Genomic DNA, 21,351 nt, shown 5'->3' with positions numbered 1-21,351 from the left:
GCACACAAGCCTCCAAACCACAACAAGGTTGTAATTTTCTTGGCATTTTGACCATGACTGATAGAGATGAATTGCATTCTACATGCTAGTGCCCAAAATGTCCTTCATTCTTCATTGTTAAATATATCCTGAAGAAAGTTCAAATATCTCAGTATTTCAACCTTCTAGTCATTGTTGCCTATCATCAAAACAATTTGTTTAATATAATATTTCAAATAGGAACCATTTAGAGGCATCCAAGTTCAAGTTCAATTGTTATTCAATCATACACATGTATGCAGCTAAACAAAACAGCATTCCTCTAGGCCAAGGTGCAAAACACAGTATTCACGGTCACACCCAGTGCATAGCACATATACTTACAGCAGCACATACAGTCGCTGAATTTTATTTGTAGAAGTCCCTGAGTGGCATGCCATGAAGATTGATGTAGCATGGGATGTTGTCAATGAGCCGTGTTTCTTCGAGAACAAGCACGTAGCAGGTCCTCTTCTTGTGGAAGGCCAGCTGCAGACGAAGGCAATCCAGCTTGGTTTCCAGGGAACCAACACCAGAGTGCAGCACTGATGGGAGAGCTGGCCCGCACAGATTTCAGCGCCGCTATTGTGTCTCTGTTCTCTCCCACCTCTGGTGCCCCCTCCCCAGATGCCTGTAATAACGTAAACTAGGTCCTAAAACAAAGCTCAAAATGTACAGGACCTTTGAAATAAAAACAAAAATTGCTACAGATTCTCAAAAGATCGGTGAGTGTTAGTGGAAAGTGAAAAACAGAGCGGATGTTTATGGTCAGTAATCTGTAGTCCAAACAATGAAAACAAAACTTTCTTCTCAATACCTCTCCATTGCTCTGTCACTCCACCATTCTCCAGCCCAAACTCACTAGTTTCATTCAAATTTGGACTTTGTTTTTAGTATGTTTGTCTTTCCTGATGAAAATCCATAACAGATGCTGATGCACAATTCATGCATGGAAAATGAACTAAGAGCAAAACTGGATATAACCTATATCCTCGTGATTAGTTTCTCCTAGATAAATAAATAGAAGAATAAAGAAAATGTTTGTGCATATTTTATTCACTCCATACCCTTTTCAGCTTGTATTTACATCGCTTGACTCCATTCACATTCACTCTATTGAGGAGTTTCAACATTCGATAGGTTTCAATGATATTGCCCCTCATTCTTCTGAATTCCAGTGAGTACAGACCCACAGCCATCAAAGGCTCCTCATGTGATAAGCCTCTCAACCTCAGAATCATTTCCATGAAATCCCGGAATTATTTTTGTGAAATAATTTCCTAAAGCAGATTACCACACTCTGAAATGAACTACATGACAAAGAGAAGAAAAACTTTGGACTTAACCTTTATTTTTGACCATTTTCTAACCAGGTCCAGGGAATACAGCCTGCAATAACTTTTCTTTTGCTATTTAACAAGCATTTGGCATTCACCTTTAAAAAGGTCATTGGGACAAGTATCAGAATCAGGTTTAAATCACTGGCACATGTCATGAACTTTGTTATTATGCCACAGCAGTACATTGCAATATATAATAATAATGAAAACATTGTAAATTGACATAAGAAGTGTGTGCATATATAAAGTTAAATTAAATAAGAAGTGCAAAAAGAGAAAAGGAAGAGCAAAGTTAAGCGGCAACTCCTTTGCTTACATCTTTGGAAACAGCTCAATTTCCATCTTTGATAACTTTATCTTTCCATTTCAGAGTTCTTTTGAAGACCCTGACCTGGAGTTACACGCTGACTACGGTTCTTTGCAAGAATGGTCATTGTTTGGCATGCCAAGGGTTCGGCCTGAGAGTCCGGCACGGATTTGGAAGCCTAGGATCTTGGGGCTCTGGAGACGTGCGGATCGAGAGTCGGTGTCATGGCAGGATGCCCGTGCGTCGTTGGGGGAGTCAGATACTCTACTGCTGTGGGCCTGAAGACTTGGGATCTTTGCCATCTTCAGGCACAGAACTCCTAAAAAGCGACGTTATGGACCTTTAACATCGTGAACTAATGAGTTGTTTGTTAAGTCTCTCCACTCGCTGGGAAAATGGAGACACCCCCTTCTCCCTTACTAGGGAGAGAGAGATGTCGAATGCCGGGTGAAACGCGAAGTTGTTGGGGTAACTGCAAGTCTGTGTCTTTGCTATTGCTTTGCTCATGCGTGAGTGCTCAGTGACGGTGCTGATGCGTTTTTTTTGCCGGTGGGGGAAGGGGGGATTGTTGCTCGCTGCAGTTTATGTAAGGGAGGGAGGGGAGTGGGGGTCTTTGGGGTTCTTATGTTTAACTGTTGTTCATTCATTGGGGCACTCCTCTGTTTTTGTGGATGATTGTGAAGAAAAAGCATTTCAGGATGTGTATTGTATACATTTCTCTGACATTAAATTTGACCTTTGAACCTTTGAAAGTAGTGAGGCTGTGTTCATGGGTTCAATGTCCATTCCGAAATCTGATGGCAGAGGGGAAGAAGCTGATCCTGAATCATTGATTGTGTGCCTTTAGGCACCTGTACCTCCTTCCTGATGGTAGCAATGAGAAGAGAGCATGTGGTGGGTGATGGGAGTGGGGTGGGTTGGTCCTTAATGATGGATACTGCCTTTTTGAAACATTGTTCTTGAAGTTTCCTGGATGCTAGCATCCACAATGAAGCTGACAGACTTCACAGCTCACTCTGCAGCTTTTTCGATCCTGCGTAGTGGCCCCTCCTTACCAGACGGTGATGTAGCCAATTAGAATGCTCTCCACGGTACATCTGTGGAAACTTTCGAGTGTCTTTGCTGGCCTACCAAGACTCCTCAAGCTCCAAATGAAATATAGCCACTGTAGCCAATAAGTAGACAACATAGTCGTGATCAGTCAAACATTTCAGCTCTGAATGGACATTCATATTGCTTATTCTTCAAGGGGGAGGGGTTAAGGGGAGGGGGGGATGGGCAATATACTTTTTTTTTCCATACTTTTATTTTGTAACTACTTGAAATACAATAAAAAAGTTTATATATATAAAAATACACATGAAAACATTGTTTCTCAAAGAAACTATATCTTCACATCTTACACACAATACCTGTAGCCTTCACGTGACAAAACTGAAAACATAGACTGGTTGATCGGACAAAAGTGAAACAAAATTAAGATGATAGCCCTATTCTTTTTCACCATTTTGATATTAGTAGTCACGCACTTGAATCGTTTTAACTTTATGCTTCAAATTCACTTGCTTCTTTCCTGAAAGGAGAGATGCTGTTAACAAGGATCTTGCAAAATACTGTTCAAAATTGTAACTAAAAAGGCAAGAACAATGTGTCATTGTTCATAAAGTCCAAAACTGTCACCATTTTGTTATTAAATAAAATTACTCTGCTATGTTACAACACTACCTGTGGTTAAAATAGCCTCTATTTTACACTGTTACATCAAAGAGAAAGAAATTATTTTTCAGATAATGTTGTAAAGCACTGAAATCAGTTCAGCTATCCATAATGCATTCCTGGATTTCTGAAGTCACACATCTTAAATCAAAGGAGTATTAAAGACTGGGCCTTTGTCATTTTAGCCCATGGGTTATACAACCGAGAACATCCTTGGCTGTCCTCTTCAAGGTGTGATGGTTCATTACTCAATCCCACCTTCTCTGCTCACAGGAGCTCTGCGATTGATATAAGCCTCCTCGATTTGTAATATCTAATTGAACTTGCCAATTCTGCTGGTGGTGGTGGTGGTGGTGAGTGTGTGTGTGTGTGTGTGTGTGTGTGTGTGTGTGTGTGTGTGTGTGTGTGTGTGTGTGTGTGTGTGTGTGCGCGTGCGCGTGTGTGTGTGTGTGTGTGCGTGTGTGTGTGAGTGTGTGCGTGTGTGTGTGCGTGTGTGTGTGCGTGTGTGTGTGTGTGTGTGTGTGTGTGTGTGTGTGTGTGTAGAGAGGAAGAATTCATTAACAAAATGCTTGTTGAGAGCTTGGTATCTCTGAAAATGAAAGTTTGAATCATAAAATATAAAAAGGCTCAAGACGAGATAAAACTGTTTCAACAAAGTTATTAAATTGAATGACCATTATTGTAGGTGACGGGTAAAGATACATTTCTACCAAAAGAGGTGAAAGGCACTCCTTCCCTCCACTAGCCTGCAGATCACCCTTGGTGAAGGTGCAGCACCTTTTAGCCCCCCTGAATAGAGTCAAATAAAGCCATGGGAGCAGGTGCTGGATGGTCATACCAGCAGCTGGTGCATATCACAAGTCCGGGTTATGCAACCACTGCTGTCAGGCAGGCAATCTCTGTAGAAAATTTGCTAGCAATAATCATGGTCGGAAGACCTGATTGCCCACATCATACAATACAGCACATAATGATCATGATGGTGATGACGGTGATCATTATTCAGAAACGTTTATTTGATAGATGGAGGATTATAGGATATTGGCTTAACTAATCTCTGTTTAGCTTGTTGGTGTAAAAGGATTAAAGGCAGAGTAACTCCTCTGGTAAGTAGATTTGAGCACTAAGAATGTCCCTGGTATGTAATCCAAGTTAAAGTTCTACTCATGGCTGGAATAAAGCTGCTGTGGATGGAATGGGTGAATAGATCACGCATGTCTACATGATGCTAGGTTCACTGACTAACAAGAGTGCAATCATCTGTTGTACCTTCACTAAACTGATGCCTCATTTTTAGTTGCTGTTGGAGCTGAATCTGACCAGCCTTCTTTATGTCCTCAGGAATGGTCCCTTAACACCGATGGAGTGAGCAACATGCCAGCCTACGAGGGTACAGATAGTGGTGAAATTACCAATGCGGGAAATATTTCTGACTGCAAGCCTTTAGACCTGTTTTGAGATTAAATCAGTTAGTAAACCCTGGGGGTGAAAATGAGAGATTGCCTCCATAGGTACTGTGCAGTGCTCACTCTCAAACAGATGAGCATGAGACACAGCTGGATGTTAAACTGTTTGTTTCTGCCTGTTAGTTCTGATGAAGCCTGGGCTGATACGTAATGCCTTTTTGGATCCAGTCATTCAGTGACTGACATCGAAGTCCAAATCCAATACACGGTACGTGCCCATCCTTCCCTCAGTGACACTTGCTAGTAATGCTAGACAAGGATGATGTGACAGAGAGCACTCAGTAAACACACTCCTCACACATGCATATTCCCTCGCACATTAACACTGCCTTGTCGCTCTGCTGACTGATGCGAGAAATTTCTTCTTCATTATATTCTCATAATTAACCCATTGTTTTCCTGCCACATTGCTACATATGTTCAGAGGCAGACACCAACGTCTAGTTTAATTTCATTCTTTACTTATACTTAACTGGGATTGGGTTGAGCATTCTGCTGTATCATGTTATCATCTCCCAGAGGTCCCATGGTGCCCATTGGGTCCTAAACCGAGCTGGTGTGCTTTAGTTGGCTTTATAGTGCCTTTCCCACTATACAAGGTGGAATATTCCATTTCTTTAGTAATGGGGCTATGTGTGTATGTTGTTTGTACACAGTATATAAGGTACACAAGCTGTGTAAGGTAGACACTTTACAGTACCAGCGACCCGGGTTCATTTCCTGCTACTGGCTGTAAATAGCCCCACTGCATTGTGGGCAGCCTTGGGAGAGACGGAGGCTTCGGGAGTAAACACAGACAGCAAATCCAGAGTGGAGCCCCTAAGGAGGCTGGTGATCATAGAACATCCTTCCAGCAGCTCCTGTAGCCAAGCTGGTGACCATCGCTTTGCTTCATAAGCTTTCCTTTGGACTGCACTGGTGAGGCTGAGAGGGGGATCTTGACAACTGGCTTGTGATGATGATCACAATCACCCATTGTCCTTTGAGATAGATGGATGGAAACCTGTAGGGAGCTTATCTGTTCTCTCAGTGACTACATGGGTTTCCTCCAGTTGCTCCAGTTTCCTCCTACAGTCCAAAGACATATCCATTGGTAGGTTAATTGGTCATTATGATTAGGCTTGGATTAAATTGGGAGATTGCTGGGCATTCAGCTCAAAGGGCTGAAAGGGCCTGTTTCATACTGTATCTCAATAAATAAATAAACAAATACATACATACATACTTAAATAAACATTTTGCTTACAGTAACAACCAACACACTAGAAGGAGTGGTGGGGGAAGCCACAAGTGTGGCCATTGTTGTGTTACTTCTGTTTAAACTTACTGTGGGTTAACAGTAAAGAATCATATTCTGGAAGAATTAGGAAACTTTTATTTACAGTAATAAACAAACATGTCTTAACTCAGCCAGATGCTGGAACATTCTGGCAATCCCGTGCATGCTCGGTGTTCTGTCCAATCAGGTACTGGCCCATCATTGCACGTGTTATCACTACATCTTCCTTTCCTTAAAAAAATTAACAACATTAATCAAAGCAAATACATAATTCAACAAGTCTCTATTAGTCTCTCTGTGGGTTTACAAACACGAGTAGACCTCCTAAGTGGTACACACAGATCTTGTGTTTCCTTGTTATTATTTACATGTTTTGTCTCATCTGCATCCGTTAACTGAATCTCTGAAGTAGGCTCTTTCTTGAGGTCTTTGCGATTTCTTCTTACCACTGCTCCCGCCTCTGTTTCAACCATGTATGATCTGGGTTGTACTTCTTCAAATACTGTAGCTTTTTGTGTCCATGTGCTCACTTTGTCTTGTATCCTCACTTTATCTCCCTGATGCAGTTCAGGTGATGGACGAGAACGTCTTTCAAAGTATCTTTTCTGCTTTGCTTTGGGTTCATCTTTCCATCTTTTCTCTTGTTCACCTCCCTCTGTTCTCAGAAGGCTCTCATCTGTTGTCAGATTGGATCTCAAACAGCATCCCATCAAGAGTTGAGCAGGTGAAAATCCACATTCAAGTGGAGTACTTCAGTAGGCTAACAAGGCTTTATAAAAATCATTTCCACTATCTTTTGCTTTGTGCATCAGTTTCTTGACAATTCCTATCGATTTCTCAGCTAATCCATTAGACCGAGGGAAAAATGCACTAGATGTTGTATGAATAAAGACCCATTCATGAGCAAAATGTCTCATGCATTCACTACTGAATTGTGGCTCATTGTCTGTGAAAGCTTCATCAAGTCTTGAAAAAACTGATTTCATGCATGTAATTACATTTTCTGCAGTTGTTCTGCCCAGACAACGCACTTCAGGATACAATGAGTAGTAATCTGTTATTAATAGATAATCTTTGTTGTTAGTTATAAAAAGATCAACGCCTACCTTCTGATAAGGTCTATGAGGATTTGGATGTAGATACATTGGCTCCTCAGGGTGCTAGGTTGGTATTTAAGGAACATTTGACAAGAAGACACCAATTTTGCAATCTCTTGATTCATCCTGGGCCAAAGCATCTCTTCTTGTGCCCTTCTCTTATATTTTTCAATGCCTAGGTAGCCTTCATGAATTTTATCAAGCATTTCTTTATGGAGACTTTTGTATAAAATCCCATCCACAACGACAGGTCTGATTTGTGGTTCCAATAATCTTGTACTACTGAGGTGCAGTCATGCCTATTACCTGGCCACCCATCCAACACCACTTGTATCACCTGATTGAGAATTTTGTCCTTCTCTGTCTCAAGACGTAGCAGTTAGAACTTTTTGAGAGAAACTGGTACAGTTTCTATGGCCATATCAGTGAATACTTGAACATCAATAACGTTCCTGTGACTGCCTTTTGTTGTTGGATCCACAGCTCTGGAAAGTGTGTCAGCAGTGTACATGAATTTTCCAGGTTTGTATGACACATTTAATGCATATCTTTGCAATTTGATCAACATTCACTGAATTCGCAAAATTCGCTATGGACAGTCACTTAAAGGTTTGTTAAACAATGCAATCGATGGCTTATGATCAGTTTCAACATCAATAGATTGCCCTGACACAAACTTATGAAATCTCTCACAAGTAAACATAATGCTGAGCATTCTTTTTCAATTTGGGTATACCTTGTTTCTGGATTGGATAATGAAAAAGATGCATATGCATCTGGTAGCCATTCCTGATCATCTTGTTGGAATAATACTGCCCCTGAGCCCACTTGAGATGCATCACATGAGACTTTGATGGGGGTCTCAGCGTCATAAAATTTCAACGCAGATTCTTTTGTGAGAACTTCCTTGAGATTTTGCCATGCCTTCTCCTGTTCATGGTTCCAGCTCCATCCATTTCTCTTTTCTGTTAGCTGCCTCAATGAAGCAAGCTGTTCCAAGAGATTGGATATAAATTTTCCCATATAGTTAACCATTCCTATAAACCTCTGAACATCCTTTTTACATTGAGGTCTTGGCATGTTCTCAATAGCATTAATGTTCAATGGATCAGGACACACAGCCTCTTTGCTGATGATATCACCCACAATGTAAGTTCAGTCACTCTGAGCAGACATTTCTCTTTATTCAATTTCAGGTTAGCCTTGCGTTGTTGTCTCTAAGACTTGTCTGAGTCTGGCATCATGCTCTTGTTTAGTCGATCCTCAAACAATAATATCATCCATGGGTGTATCCACGCCCTCAATGTGCTCATATAACATGTGAATGGTTTTATGGTACACTTCAGGAGCTGATGCAATTCCAAAAGGAAGCCTAAGAAAACAGTATCTGGGAAAAGGAGTGTTAAAGGTACCCAATTTTGAACTCTGTTCATCTAGTTTAAGTTGCCAGAATCCGGAGGATGCATCTAATTTACTAAAATACTTTGCATTAGCAAACTGTGACATAATTTATGCACGAGTGGGCAATTTGAAATGCTCTCTTTTAACGGCCCTATTCAAGTCTCTTGGATCTAAGCAAATCCTCAGTTTTCCATTTTTCTTAACAATGACAAGCGAATTGACCCATATAGTTGATTCATCAATTTGTTTATGACTCCTAACCTTTCCATTCTGTCTAGCTCTGTTTTCAGTTGTTGATGTAATGCAAAAGGTACTTTTCTGCAAGGATCTATTGGGTTGCACTGTATTGTTGATTTTAATCAAGTGCTCTCCTGGAAGCCAACCAAGCCCTTTAAATAAGTCTTCATACTCTTTCATCAAGTCATTGTGTCGCTATCCAGGTCCAAAATTCTTTTCACCAAATTAAGTACTTCCCAGGCAGATAAACCCAGAATTGACTGTACATTTTTTGCCACAACCACAAATGAAAGCTTATGCACAATATTTTTGTGTGATACCTTTGCCACACATGTTCCTTTAACTGGAATGTCTGCACCTGTATACCCAGTCACTTCTATATTCATCTGATGTAACTCTGGTCTTGGCTTTAATGCACTGAACTCAGATTCTGCAAGAACATTTACTTGCACTCCAGTATCAAGTTTAAACAGAAAAATGTTTTGATTCACTTGTGATGGAACAGTCCAGTCATTCTTACTTTGTTTATTTTCACAAAGCACATCGATATAAAATTCCTCACGTTCATCTTCAAGCACATCTACTTGTTTCATTTTATTTTCCTTCTTTCTACTTTTACAACAGCATGAAAAATGATAAATCGTACTGCAGCCATTGCAAATTTTGCCATATGCAGGACACTGATTTGGGCAATGTTCCCATGCACAGCAATCACATGACTTTTTTCTTTCAAATGCCATCTTGCTGTCTGTCAGTTTTGCCGAAGTATTATTATATTTCTTGATATATTCGCACCTTTTTACAGTGTTTACATTGCAGTTTTTGACAAAAAGCTCTTCAGCCTACAATGTCACGGTCTCAGAAGCTTTGCAAAGCACCAAAGCTTTTTCAAAATTTAAATCTTGCTCTCTCGACATCCTTTCTCTCAGAGCATTATCTCAAATGCCACAAACAATTCTATCTCATTAAAGAGTCCATGAGCAATCTAAACTCACATGTTCTACTACACTTCCTTAACTCAGTAACATACTGATCAATTGTTTCAGCAGCTCTGCGCACACGTGAAGAATTTTTATCGCTCATATGTTTAATTATGCTTAGGTATACAAAGTACTTCAAATCTGTCCATTATTGATTTTAAATTGAAATTGTCCTCATCTTCAAAGACAAAATTATTATATACCTCTACTGCGTCATTCCCGATTACATGGAGCAGAAACGCAGCTTTGGTTTTTTCCGATTTTTCTTCATAATCGATCGCCGATAAGTACAGTTCAAACTGTTACTTGAATATCCTCCAACTCTCAGCTACATTGCCAGTCAGCTGAAGTTTTGATGGGGGTTGTAAACCTTCCATTTTATCGTTTACAGTTCGAACCTTTTTTTTCTTTCTTTTGATTATCTTCAATTCTTGATTCTCAATTCTCTCGTATTATTCTTCCAGGACCACTTCCAACACCATGTTATGTTACTTCTGTAGTGTTATCGCTCGGGTGTAAGAGAACGCCGAACTAAACACCAAGGTAAACCGTAGTCGATGAAAACAGGATCGCAGTAAGATTAACCATTTACTGTTCACTCTTCCTCATTAACATATGGTGAAAACTGTTGATAAAACAATAAAAAATTTGTACAGTATTTGTTTCCTTCTTGATATCACATTTACATCGTAAATACTTGCAAAAGTAAAACTACATTACATTAAAGTGCAGCATACAGTCAGAATCTACCTATGCCATTGACTGCTTTAAATACACGTCAACACAAACTATCCGCAACTCTTTAACTAACGAAAACATAAACCTTTTCAACCATCATTACTTTTAACAGAATCAACGTTAACATTTTAATTCAACATATCGATTATTTCATGAACTTACGGCATTGCTTTACTATGTTTCTAGTGCGTAGAAAGACAACTTTTCTCACGCTGATCCTGCACATGTGAGCCCACTCCTTCCCGTTTCTCCAAACCGGTATTTTCCCACAAGACGCGATGAAACCAGATGTGACATCATCGCATGCCGTGATATATCACAGACAATGAATTTACTTTAAACAATCCTAATTTTAACTAGAAAATGCTAACAAACGAATTACTAAAGCGAAAATATTATAAACTAAATAAATGCCATAAAGGCAACACAACTTCTGTTTAAACGTACTGTGGGTTAACAATGAAGAATCATATTCTGGAAGTATTAGAGAACTTTTATTTACGGTAATAAGCAAACATGTCTTAACCCAGCCATGTGCTGGAACATTCTGGCAATCCTGTGCATGCTCAGTGCTCTGTCCAATCATCATGTACTGGCACATTATTGCGTGTGATGAAACCACAACCACACATTCTAATGCCAACCTAGCATGCCCACAATGCTCCGCAGAACCAGACAGAACACAGCAAGCAGCAAAACAACAACACCAAGACTTGCCTCACCCATGTAGCTATATACACAGTCCTGTAGCCCCAGGACAGCCTATCTTATTTAGCTTCCAGCCTCCAGTGGGCTCAGATTTGGATTCTGGCTTGCAGACAATGGATTTCAACTTCCACAGCATAACTGCAAAGATTTGCAGTCTTGGAGGTCTGGCCAATGGGCCTCAACTTCTAAACATCTGATTTGACCCCCAGGCCTCAATCCTAGAACCCACTTATTACTAAACACTGAGCCTCGAATTCCTGTATCACAGATTCATGAACCCGGGGTGGGGGGGGGGGGGTGGTCATTGGTCCTTGTTTCTCCTCCCACAGGGAACTCCAACTCCAAAATCCAGCAAACACTCTCTGACATGAGGGTTTGGAGAGGGTGCAACTCCCGGGGGGGGGGGGGGGGAGGAGACAGGTGTCAGCCAGCCCAATATCTAACCCAACGTATCTGCTCAGCTGGCCTTCAAATACTGAGTGTAGGCTTAGGCTCTAGCCTGACCACTAATTCCACCACATTGCTGTTCCTAAGCCCCAACCTGATCTCTAACTACCCCCTCTGTCCCTAAACCATCTCTACAAACCTAAAAAGATAACTTAAAACTACTAAATCTGAGGTTGCAAATTGGCACCATTTTGGATCCTATTTGTTATGACAATTTTTACAATTTTATCATATCCCGAGGTATTATTAAAGAAGATATTGTAGAATTTGTTGTGTCTTTATGATGAGGAGTGCTAATGTAGGTGCCAAATAGTGTTTGTGCCTTTGTTTCTTCTTATTTTCCTTTTGTTTCATCTAGTTGAGACTGTTTCTAAGACTTGTTAATAAGTCAAACACACAGCTATTGATCCGATGTTGCACTTATGGGGGAAAGAGTAAGGAACTGCATAATATCACTGGTGCATATCACAAGTCCTGGTTTTTCCAGACAGACAATCTCTGAAGATTATCGATAATGGCTGGGGTCACCAGTCTTCTAAAGACACAGCCCAGGAGAAGGCAGTGGCAAATCACTTCTGGTCGTGGAAAGACCATGATTGTACATGTTATATGACAAGGGACATAGCGAACGAGTGAACGGTGGGTCCCTGAAATTCTGCTTAGTGTAGTGCTGGAGGCACGTAAGAAGCTCTTAGGGAGCCACGTGAGAGAATGGAGGGCTATGGAACATGTGCAGGTGGATTGGATAAGTTTAACAAGGCACCATTTGCTTTATTCGTCTATCACAAGATTGTTGGCTTAAAGGGCTGTTCTTATGATGTGCTGGTAAATGTTCTATTTTCTATGATGTCCCTGAACGTACAGTATATTATTTTCTCGACATCAGAATCAGGTTTAACATCAGTGCGTATTTTGTGTGTGTGTGTGTGTGTGTGTGTGTGTGTGTGTGTGTGTAACACCCAGGGCGATCGGCTTGAGTATGTCTAGGGGAAAATCTGTCCACCTGCCAAACCGTGTCTCCCGTTTGTGTGATGCTGTGAAATGCACACTGATACAAACTCACACACACAATTTCAGATGGCACACAATGTACGTTTACAGAGTACACTTTATAAATCTTACTGGAACTAGGTAATTAATAGCAATACAATATAAAAAGTAAAGAAAAAAAGCACCAAAATTTATCAGAGTTCAATCAATTTGTGCACAACTGTTGGAGCTCAATTAGCGAAACTGTTGGTTCACCATCCAATCTTCTCCGACCTTCTCGACCTGTTGCCTGGGACCAACCAGATTATAACCCAAACATTCCTACTAAACTGAGCATTACCTCATCAGTTACCCACAAAGAAGCCATTTCATTATAACTCTACAGAGAAGCCATTTTATATGCAGTTAACAGTTAACATTACAGTTAATAATCTGAGAACTATATATATTTTTTTTTAAAGTTAAATTAAATAAGTAATGAAACAATAGAAAAAATAGTAGTGAAGTAGTGTTCATGGGTTCAATGTCCAATCAGAAATCTGATGGCAGAGGGGAACAAGCTGTTCCTGAATCAACCTGTATATAAATTGTAATAATTTAACAAAATTAGTAAATTGTTTTGAACATTTTTATTGCTTTCTGAATAAATTCAAAATTTGAACAATCCCCCCGCTATCAAAATTACATTGTTTGTTCATTTTCAGTTTATTGTTGCCCAGGCGGTAACAGTAAGAGTGTATTATTTTTCCTCTCCTCTCCACACCCATTATATCACTTCTTGTTAACTGACTGCCCAATTTTTCCAGAGAGCAGATTGGATATCTGAAGTCTTTCCCCTTCCTTTCCAGTCCTGTTGAAAGGTCTTGACCCAAAACATCGATTGTTTATTCATTTCCATAGATGCTGCCTGACCTGCTGAGTTCCTCCAGCATTTTGAGTGTATATTGCTTAAGACACTAGAAAGCTTTTTTTAAATCTTAATTAATTTTGTGAAATTTGTTTTTCATTTTGGGGGGGGGTTTCATTTTCTGTTTATTCAAATAAATAAGTTCATACATAAGTAATTGTTTTATTTTGCTTTATGGACACAATGAATGCTTTAGGTATTCCTGGATTGGGAATGGATGAGACAGAATTGCAAACAGTTATTTAGCAGTTCCAGCTCATCTCTATTGATTTTCTGTTGAGCTCTGTTTTAGGAAGAGTGGTAACAATAGGTTCAATTTTCCATTATTTATGTCCAATATATATAAAGTTCCATAATTCATATTGACAAAGCCAGAAAGATGTGTATGTGGCTAAAGCATATAATGAGTTCATGATGCAGACTGAAGCATTGGGAGAGCAGGGTCAGAATATTTTGAGTGCATGTAATTTTTATAAATTGAGATGGTAGCCTCCCCACATTGCATTTTGATGAATCGAAAGGTGTTGATTTTCTGCCCCAGCTGACCTTGCATGCGAGAAAATATTAAACTTTGTGTACTGATTTATCATCAAACTCTCATGCTAAAAGTATTGGATCACAATTAGGGATGGAGGAGAGTAGAAATAATCGGACCATGCAGTTTGGTCCCTTTAAATGGCTCCTTCATTTAATTGGGTCATGGTTTGCGATTGCTGCAAATATCTTTGCTTAAAATAAACCTCGATAAACTCCAATTACTTGTGTATCTCGTTCTTCCTACAGCATAGGATCAGCAAACTGTCACTGCCTGTGTGAGAGCAACTGCTGAGCTGCTACAGTTCTGGATGCCAAGTAAGTGATGCATGCCACCAGATTTCTGCTGGGATTGTGAAGTCAGCCCAAAAACACATTCTAGACTAGATGAGATCCTCTTTCACCAGTGCACATCACCCTTTTATGTCTTCCACCTATTTATTCCGCACAATTATCTTATGATGTCTGCAAGACAGGCATTATATGGATATTAAAAATGTTCCATTAGGAACATACAGTTTCTAGATATTTTCTAAATTCAGCTAATGTACCATTATGTTATCTCCCCTACAAATGCAAAAAAATACGCGTCTGAAGTACTCAGTGAATATAGAAGCCATGAAGGGCAGAGACTGCCCCATCATTGAAATGTTTCCACAACCAATGGGCTCACTTTCAGGGACTCTTCATCTCATACTTGCAATAGCTATTACTTCTTTATTTATTATTATATTTATATGCTTTTGCCACTCAAGCAAATGGGCATCACCAAGCAGACTCATGTCTCAGTTGCTAGGAACTTTCGAACTATTCTAGTGGTTTTATTATTGTGGCTTTCTGGAGATTTACATAAATATTGTTTTGTTGGGCTAATTGGTAAATGCTGTTGTGCAGTGTCACTGGGATGATACCTGTTGTAAATATTGGCATTGGGATAATGTATACTCTGTTCATGGTCCATAGTATTTCAATTTCCTCTTTTAATTCTGCATATCTCTGGTGTTTTTCACTTCTTAATTTCTGTATGTTATTTGTGTTTGGAATGGCTATAAGCAAGTTCTTCCTCATTATTATTATTATTTCTTTTTTTTGTATTTGCACACTTTGTCATCTTTGGGACACTGTTGTACACCTAGTTGGTGTGGTCTTTCATTGATTCTGTTCTGGTTATTGGAGTTATTGAGCATACCCACAACAAAATGGATATCAGGTTTGTATACAATGACGTATATATACTTTGATAATAAATTTACTTTGAAGTTTGAACTTGGAACTCCTGTCACCACAGTTCCATCTTTTTCTTCCCCAGACATTCTGATCTCCTAAAATCCAATCCTACGCTTTCAACCATGCTCAGCATTTCTAATCTCTTGCCATTCCAGCCTTCAATCCCTTGGAGACAAGGCAACATTCCCTGGTTGTTACTTTGACAATTATTGAGGAGCGTGTTGCGGGGTAGAGATACATCTCTATCAAAGGAGGTGTAATGCGCTCCTTCCCTCTGCTTAGGCAAGGTGTAGAACCTATTTAGAAACTCCCCCTTTACAAAATTGGAAAGAAGTAAACCCTCCTACCACGTCTCAGTGGCTTTTTCAAATTATTTCTTATCTGAGTTTGGAAAAAATTAGGAGCACTATTTTTGACTCGTCAATTAAATTTGAAGAAACTTGGGGACCGTTCATCCGACATTTTCATATGAATTAATTTGGCCTTTCCCAGACCTTCTCTTTGTTTATTCTTGTTCAGGTATGGAGTTCCGGAGTTCTTTGACACTATCATATACTTATAAACTGTTATTATTGCCCATGTTAGTTTTAGTTTAGTGTTTGTTTCATGTATATATTTTCTTTCACACATTTCTAATTTTTTTTTCTTTTTCTTTTGATGATTAGTTTTGTTTTTTTTCATATATAATTATATAGACTTGATTGATTAATGTACTTTTTTGTTGTTGATGTTTAATAGGATATCATTATCCTATTATTAATGTAATCTTAAGTCTATTGTATTCATAACCTATTCATTATTATGTTATGTTTTTTTATATTTATATGAAACTCAATAAAAAGATTGAAAAAGAAAGAAAGAAAGAACTCCCCCCCCTCACCCCGATCAACGTCACATAAAGACACAAAGCCATTGGAGCAAGTGGTGGATGGTTGTATGAGCAGCTGGTGCATATCACAAATCTTGGTTATGCAGCCATTGACGCCAGGCAGACAATCTCTGAAGGATATTGATCATGGCTGGGGTCAGTCACCTTGTAAAGACACTGCCCAGAAGAAGGCAATGGCAAACCATTTCTGTAGAAAAAATTGTCAAGAACAATCTTGGTCATGAGTAAGGCCATAATTGTTTATGCCATATGATACATCACATAATAAATAAAAGAACTGAGGAGCACATTGTAGTACTCATCATTACAAGTAGCAATTCCAAATAACCTACCATACTCCTTTGTCAATCAACCTACCCATGTGCCCTCTGGGATTTAATCTTTCCAAACTCCTTCCTTTCAAATTTGTCCATCCATTGATAATCCTGTGAATCCAGGTTGAGGATCAGTCGTCACAATCACTTCTTTTCCCCTTTCTCCAAGAATCTCATAATATCCAGTATCAGGACTCCAGCAAAAGACATGACCATATACTTCATCATGCTATATTCCATCTGCCTTTTCTTTGCCCATTCTCCAATTTCCCAATTTGTGAAATGTTTATAATGGCGTTTTCAATGATTATAAAGTGGTTAAGAGCCAGAGATCTCCCTTCCTCTCATTTAAAATCCACTTTTGAGATAAGAAAAATGAAAAACTTCTCACTGATATATCCATCTGATTTTCCCCCTAAATCAAGCAATATTCCTGGGCAGTTTCAAGCTCCATTACAATTAGCCGATGCAAGAGACTGCAGATGCTGGAATCTGAAGCAACAAGCAATCTGCTGGAGGAACTCAGCAGGTCAAGTAACATCTGTTGGAGGAAAGATATTTTTAACATCTTGGGTCAAAAACTGACATCTATCCTGTTTATTACGGCCTATCCAGCATCTCCTTATAACTCAAAGTTGTGTTTATTCAGCAGTGGCTGTGGGAGGAAAGGAACTGTTGAATTTTAAATCACTGAGATCCTCTAGCAAATTGTTTGTTGCTCCCTTTCAATTCTCCTCATTCTCTCGAGTTCCCGATTCTTCACTCATCTCCCTCCCTGCATTTCATTTAAATACATAATTTGTTACTCAGTTAAAAAAAGAGCATAAGACTATTCAGCCCATCGAGTCTGTTCCGTCATTCAATCATGTCTGATTTACTTTTCCCTCTCAACCCCATATTCCTACCTCCTCCCCATAATCTTTGACACCCTTAGTAATCAAGAAGCTATCAACCTCCACTTTAGATATACCAAATGATTTGGCCTCCAAAGCCATCTGTGGCAAAGAATTTTACAGATTCTCCACCATCTGGCGAAAGAAACTTCTCATCCCTGTTCTAAATGGATGCTCCTCTATTCTGAGGCTGTACCCTCTGGTCCTAGACTCACTCACTACTGTAAAATTCCACTGCATGTCCAGTCTATCTAGGTCTTCCAATATTCAGTAAGTTTCAAGGATATTTCCCTCACAGCAGGGGAGCCTAGGACTAGAGGGCCTGGCCTTGGAATAGAGGAACATCACTTTAGACCAGAGAGGAGAAGGAATTTCTTGAGCCAGAGGGTGATGAATCTGTGAAATTCATTGTCACAGGTGGCTGTACAGGCCAAGTCCTTGGGTAAAATTAAAATGGATGTTGATGGGTTCTTGATTAGTAAGGGTTTCAAAGATTACTGGGAGAAGCCATGTGAGAAGCCACTGGCAGTGAGACATGATGGGCCGAAAAGCCTAATTCTGCTCCTTTATCTTATAGATAGGGTGACTAAGTCTTTTACACAGTACTGTATCTGCCAACATGGAGTAGACAGCAGTTTGTAAATTTGACAGGAGCAAAGGATGTTGGAAATGGCGAGAGTGAAGTACCACAAGAGGGATATGGGACGGGTTGCAGAGAAGGAATGCCATGGGTGGAGGTGGCATGGGGACAGGCACACTCAGCCTTAAGACACCAGGCAAGGTCCTGATTCCAAACAATCGGTTTACTGATCATTGCAGAATGTCTTTCTGGAGCTTCCCCCTTCTCCCTGCCCCTGTCCGCTTCCGACTCCACAACAGACTCTGTCCACAACAGAGACCCATATCAGAATCAGGCTTATCGTCACTCACATATGACATAAAATTTGCTTTTTTGCAGCAACAGTACAGGGCAATATATAAAATTACTACAGCACTGTGCAAAAGCCTTAGGCACCCTAGCTATATATATATGTGCCTAAGACTTTTGCACAGTATTGTATGTCTGAATTAAAATCGGATCTATCCTTCAACTGTAGTAGGGAAAAGAACATCTGTTGATTTGATGATTTTTGTTCAGTTTAATTTTGTGACTCAAATGTTTTCTCAAGCACCACATTGTAAAGGCATTCACCAATCTGCTATTTACACAGTAAACTGTCACGAGCGTCAATATAGGCAATGAAATCTGCTACTGAGCAGCTGAGTTCCTTCCAGTCCTCGGAAGGGACTACATTTCTAATTTAAATGGAAAATTGTGTATTTTGCCCAATAATTAATAGTTATTGGAAAGAATTATGTATTGGCTTTAAAGCAAATACTCTGTAAAATCTATTCATTGTCAAAACAAATTTATAAAAAATTATTTTTATTGCACAGACTGGCCAGAAGCTAGCTAGATTTACAGAACAAAAATCCATCCTTTCCACATTCCATAATAGTAATGTAGTAGTCCTGAAGAGCTCAGCACACTGTCATGATGAAAGGTCGTTGAACATGCTTATTAACTCTGTCTTTCCACAGATGCTGCTTGACTGCTGAACATTTCTGGCATTTCCTGTTTTTAGTTCACATTTCCAGCAGTCTAGATTTTTGCTTATTGGTTAACAATCTATCAAACTTCTGTTGATGTACTGCCGAATATATCTTGACTGGTTGCGTCATGATCTAGTATGGTAATTTAAAAGTAAGAAACCACAGAGAGCTGTAGACTCAGCCCAATACATGATTGGTATTTCCACCCCCTCAATTGGTAATAACTGCAACAGGCTTCACCTCAAAAGCAACATCCATCATCAAAGATCCCTATCTTCCAACCCATACCATTTACTTGCAGCTGCCATTGAGGAGGAGGTACAGAAGCCCGAAATGCCACCTTACAGGTTCAAGAACAGCTACTTCCCTTCAATCATTCAATTCTTGAACCAACCAATAGAGTTTAGCCACACTATGAATGTGTTCTTGTACTTACGGTCTTTCTTATAAAAAATTGGAAATAATTTTTTTGGTAAAATTTGTGTGTAATTTATGGTTAATTTTTGGTTAATTTAATTTATGGTTAATTTTTTTTCTTCTGAATGCTGTTTATATTATATTATGCTGCTGCAACTGTTTCTCATTGCAACTTTGCCCACGTGTAACAAGAGGAATTGAGTATAGGAGTAAAGAGGTCCCTCTGCAGCTGTACAGGGCCCTGGTGAGACCCCACCTGGAGTATTGTGTGCAGTTTTGGTCTCCAAATTTGTGGAAGGACATTCTTGCTATTGAGGGAGTACATTGTAGGTTCACAAGGTTAATTCCCGGAATGGCAGGACTGTCATATGTTGAAAGATTGGAACGACTTGGCTTGTACACACTGGAATTTAGAAGGATGAAAGGGGATCTGATTGAAACATATAAGATTATTAAGGGATTGGACACGCTGGAGGCAGGAAGCATGTTCCCGCTGATGGGTGAGTCCAGAACTAGAGGCCACAGTTTAAGAATAAGGGGTAGGCCATTTAGAACAGAGATGCGGAAAAACTTTTTCTCCCAGAGAGTGGTGGATATGTGGAATGCTCTGCCCCAGAAGGCAGTGGAGGCCAAGTCTCTGGATGCATTCAAGAGAGAGTTAGATAGAGCTCTTATAGATAGCGGGGTCAAGGGATATGGGGAGAGTGCAGGAACGGGGTACTGATTGTGTATGATCAGCCATGATCACAGCGAATGGTGGTGCTGGCTAAAAGGGCCGAATGGCCTACTCCTGCACCTACTGTCTATTGTCTATTGTCTATTGTGTACTTGTAAATAGGATAATAAACTCATCTTTTAACATTTTATATGGTTTTTGATACATCTTAAACTTCTATTTTATCTGCAGATTGCTACAGTGCAAGTATTGAAATGAAATACAAATTAAAAAGGAGACATTAGTGACATGCACCAAACTGACAGCATAAATGTACACTTGATCGGGTACATGTATACATCTGCTCATTAGTGCAAATATTTATTCAACCAATCATGTGGCAGCAACCGGACATATCAAAGCATACAGACATGGTCAGGGGGTTCAGTTGTTGTTCAGACTAAACATCAGAAGGGGGAAGAAATGTGATCTAAGTGACTTTGACCGTTGAATGATTGTTGGTGCCAGATCTGGATATCTGGTGATCTTTAGATTTTAAAGAGAATGCTGTGAGAAATAAAATACATCCAGTGAGTGGTAGTTCAGTTGTCAAAAATGCCTTGTTGGTATAGACAGAGTGGACAGCCAGCGCCTCTTCCCCAGGGCACCACTGCTCAGTACAAGAGGACATGGCTTTAAGGTAAGGGGAGGGAAGTTCAAGGGGGATATTAGAGGAAGGTTTTTTACTCAGAGAGTAGTTGGTGCGTGGAACGCACTGCCTGTGTCAGTGGTGGAGGCGGAAACACTAGTGCAATTTAAGAGACTACTGGACAGGTACATGGAGGAATTTAAGGTGGAGGGTTATACGAGAGGCAGGATTTAAGGGTCAGCACAATATTGTGGGCTGAATGGCCTGTACTGTGCTGTATTGTTCTTTGTTCTTTTAATGAGAGAGGCCTGAGAAGAATGGCTGGGCTGGTTCAAGCTGATAGGAAGGTGACAGTAACTCAAATAACCAGGTGATAGAACAAAGCTGCACAGAAGAGCATGTCTGAATGAACCTTGAAGTGGATAGGTTACAGCAGCAGGGAAGCATGAATGGTCACTCTGTGGCCATTTTATTAGGTACAGGAGGCACCTAGTAAAGTGGCCACTGAGTATAGCTACATAAAAATCTGAGTGTCACAGATACTGCATG

Source organism: Hypanus sabinus, chromosome 5 (genome assembly GCF_030144855.1).
Source record: "Hypanus sabinus isolate sHypSab1 chromosome 5, sHypSab1.hap1, whole genome shotgun sequence".
NCBI lineage: Eukaryota > Metazoa > Chordata > Chondrichthyes > Myliobatiformes > Dasyatidae > Hypanus > Hypanus sabinus.
The sequence above is the reverse complement of the archived record's forward strand: the minus strand, read 5'-3'. Positions refer to the sequence as shown.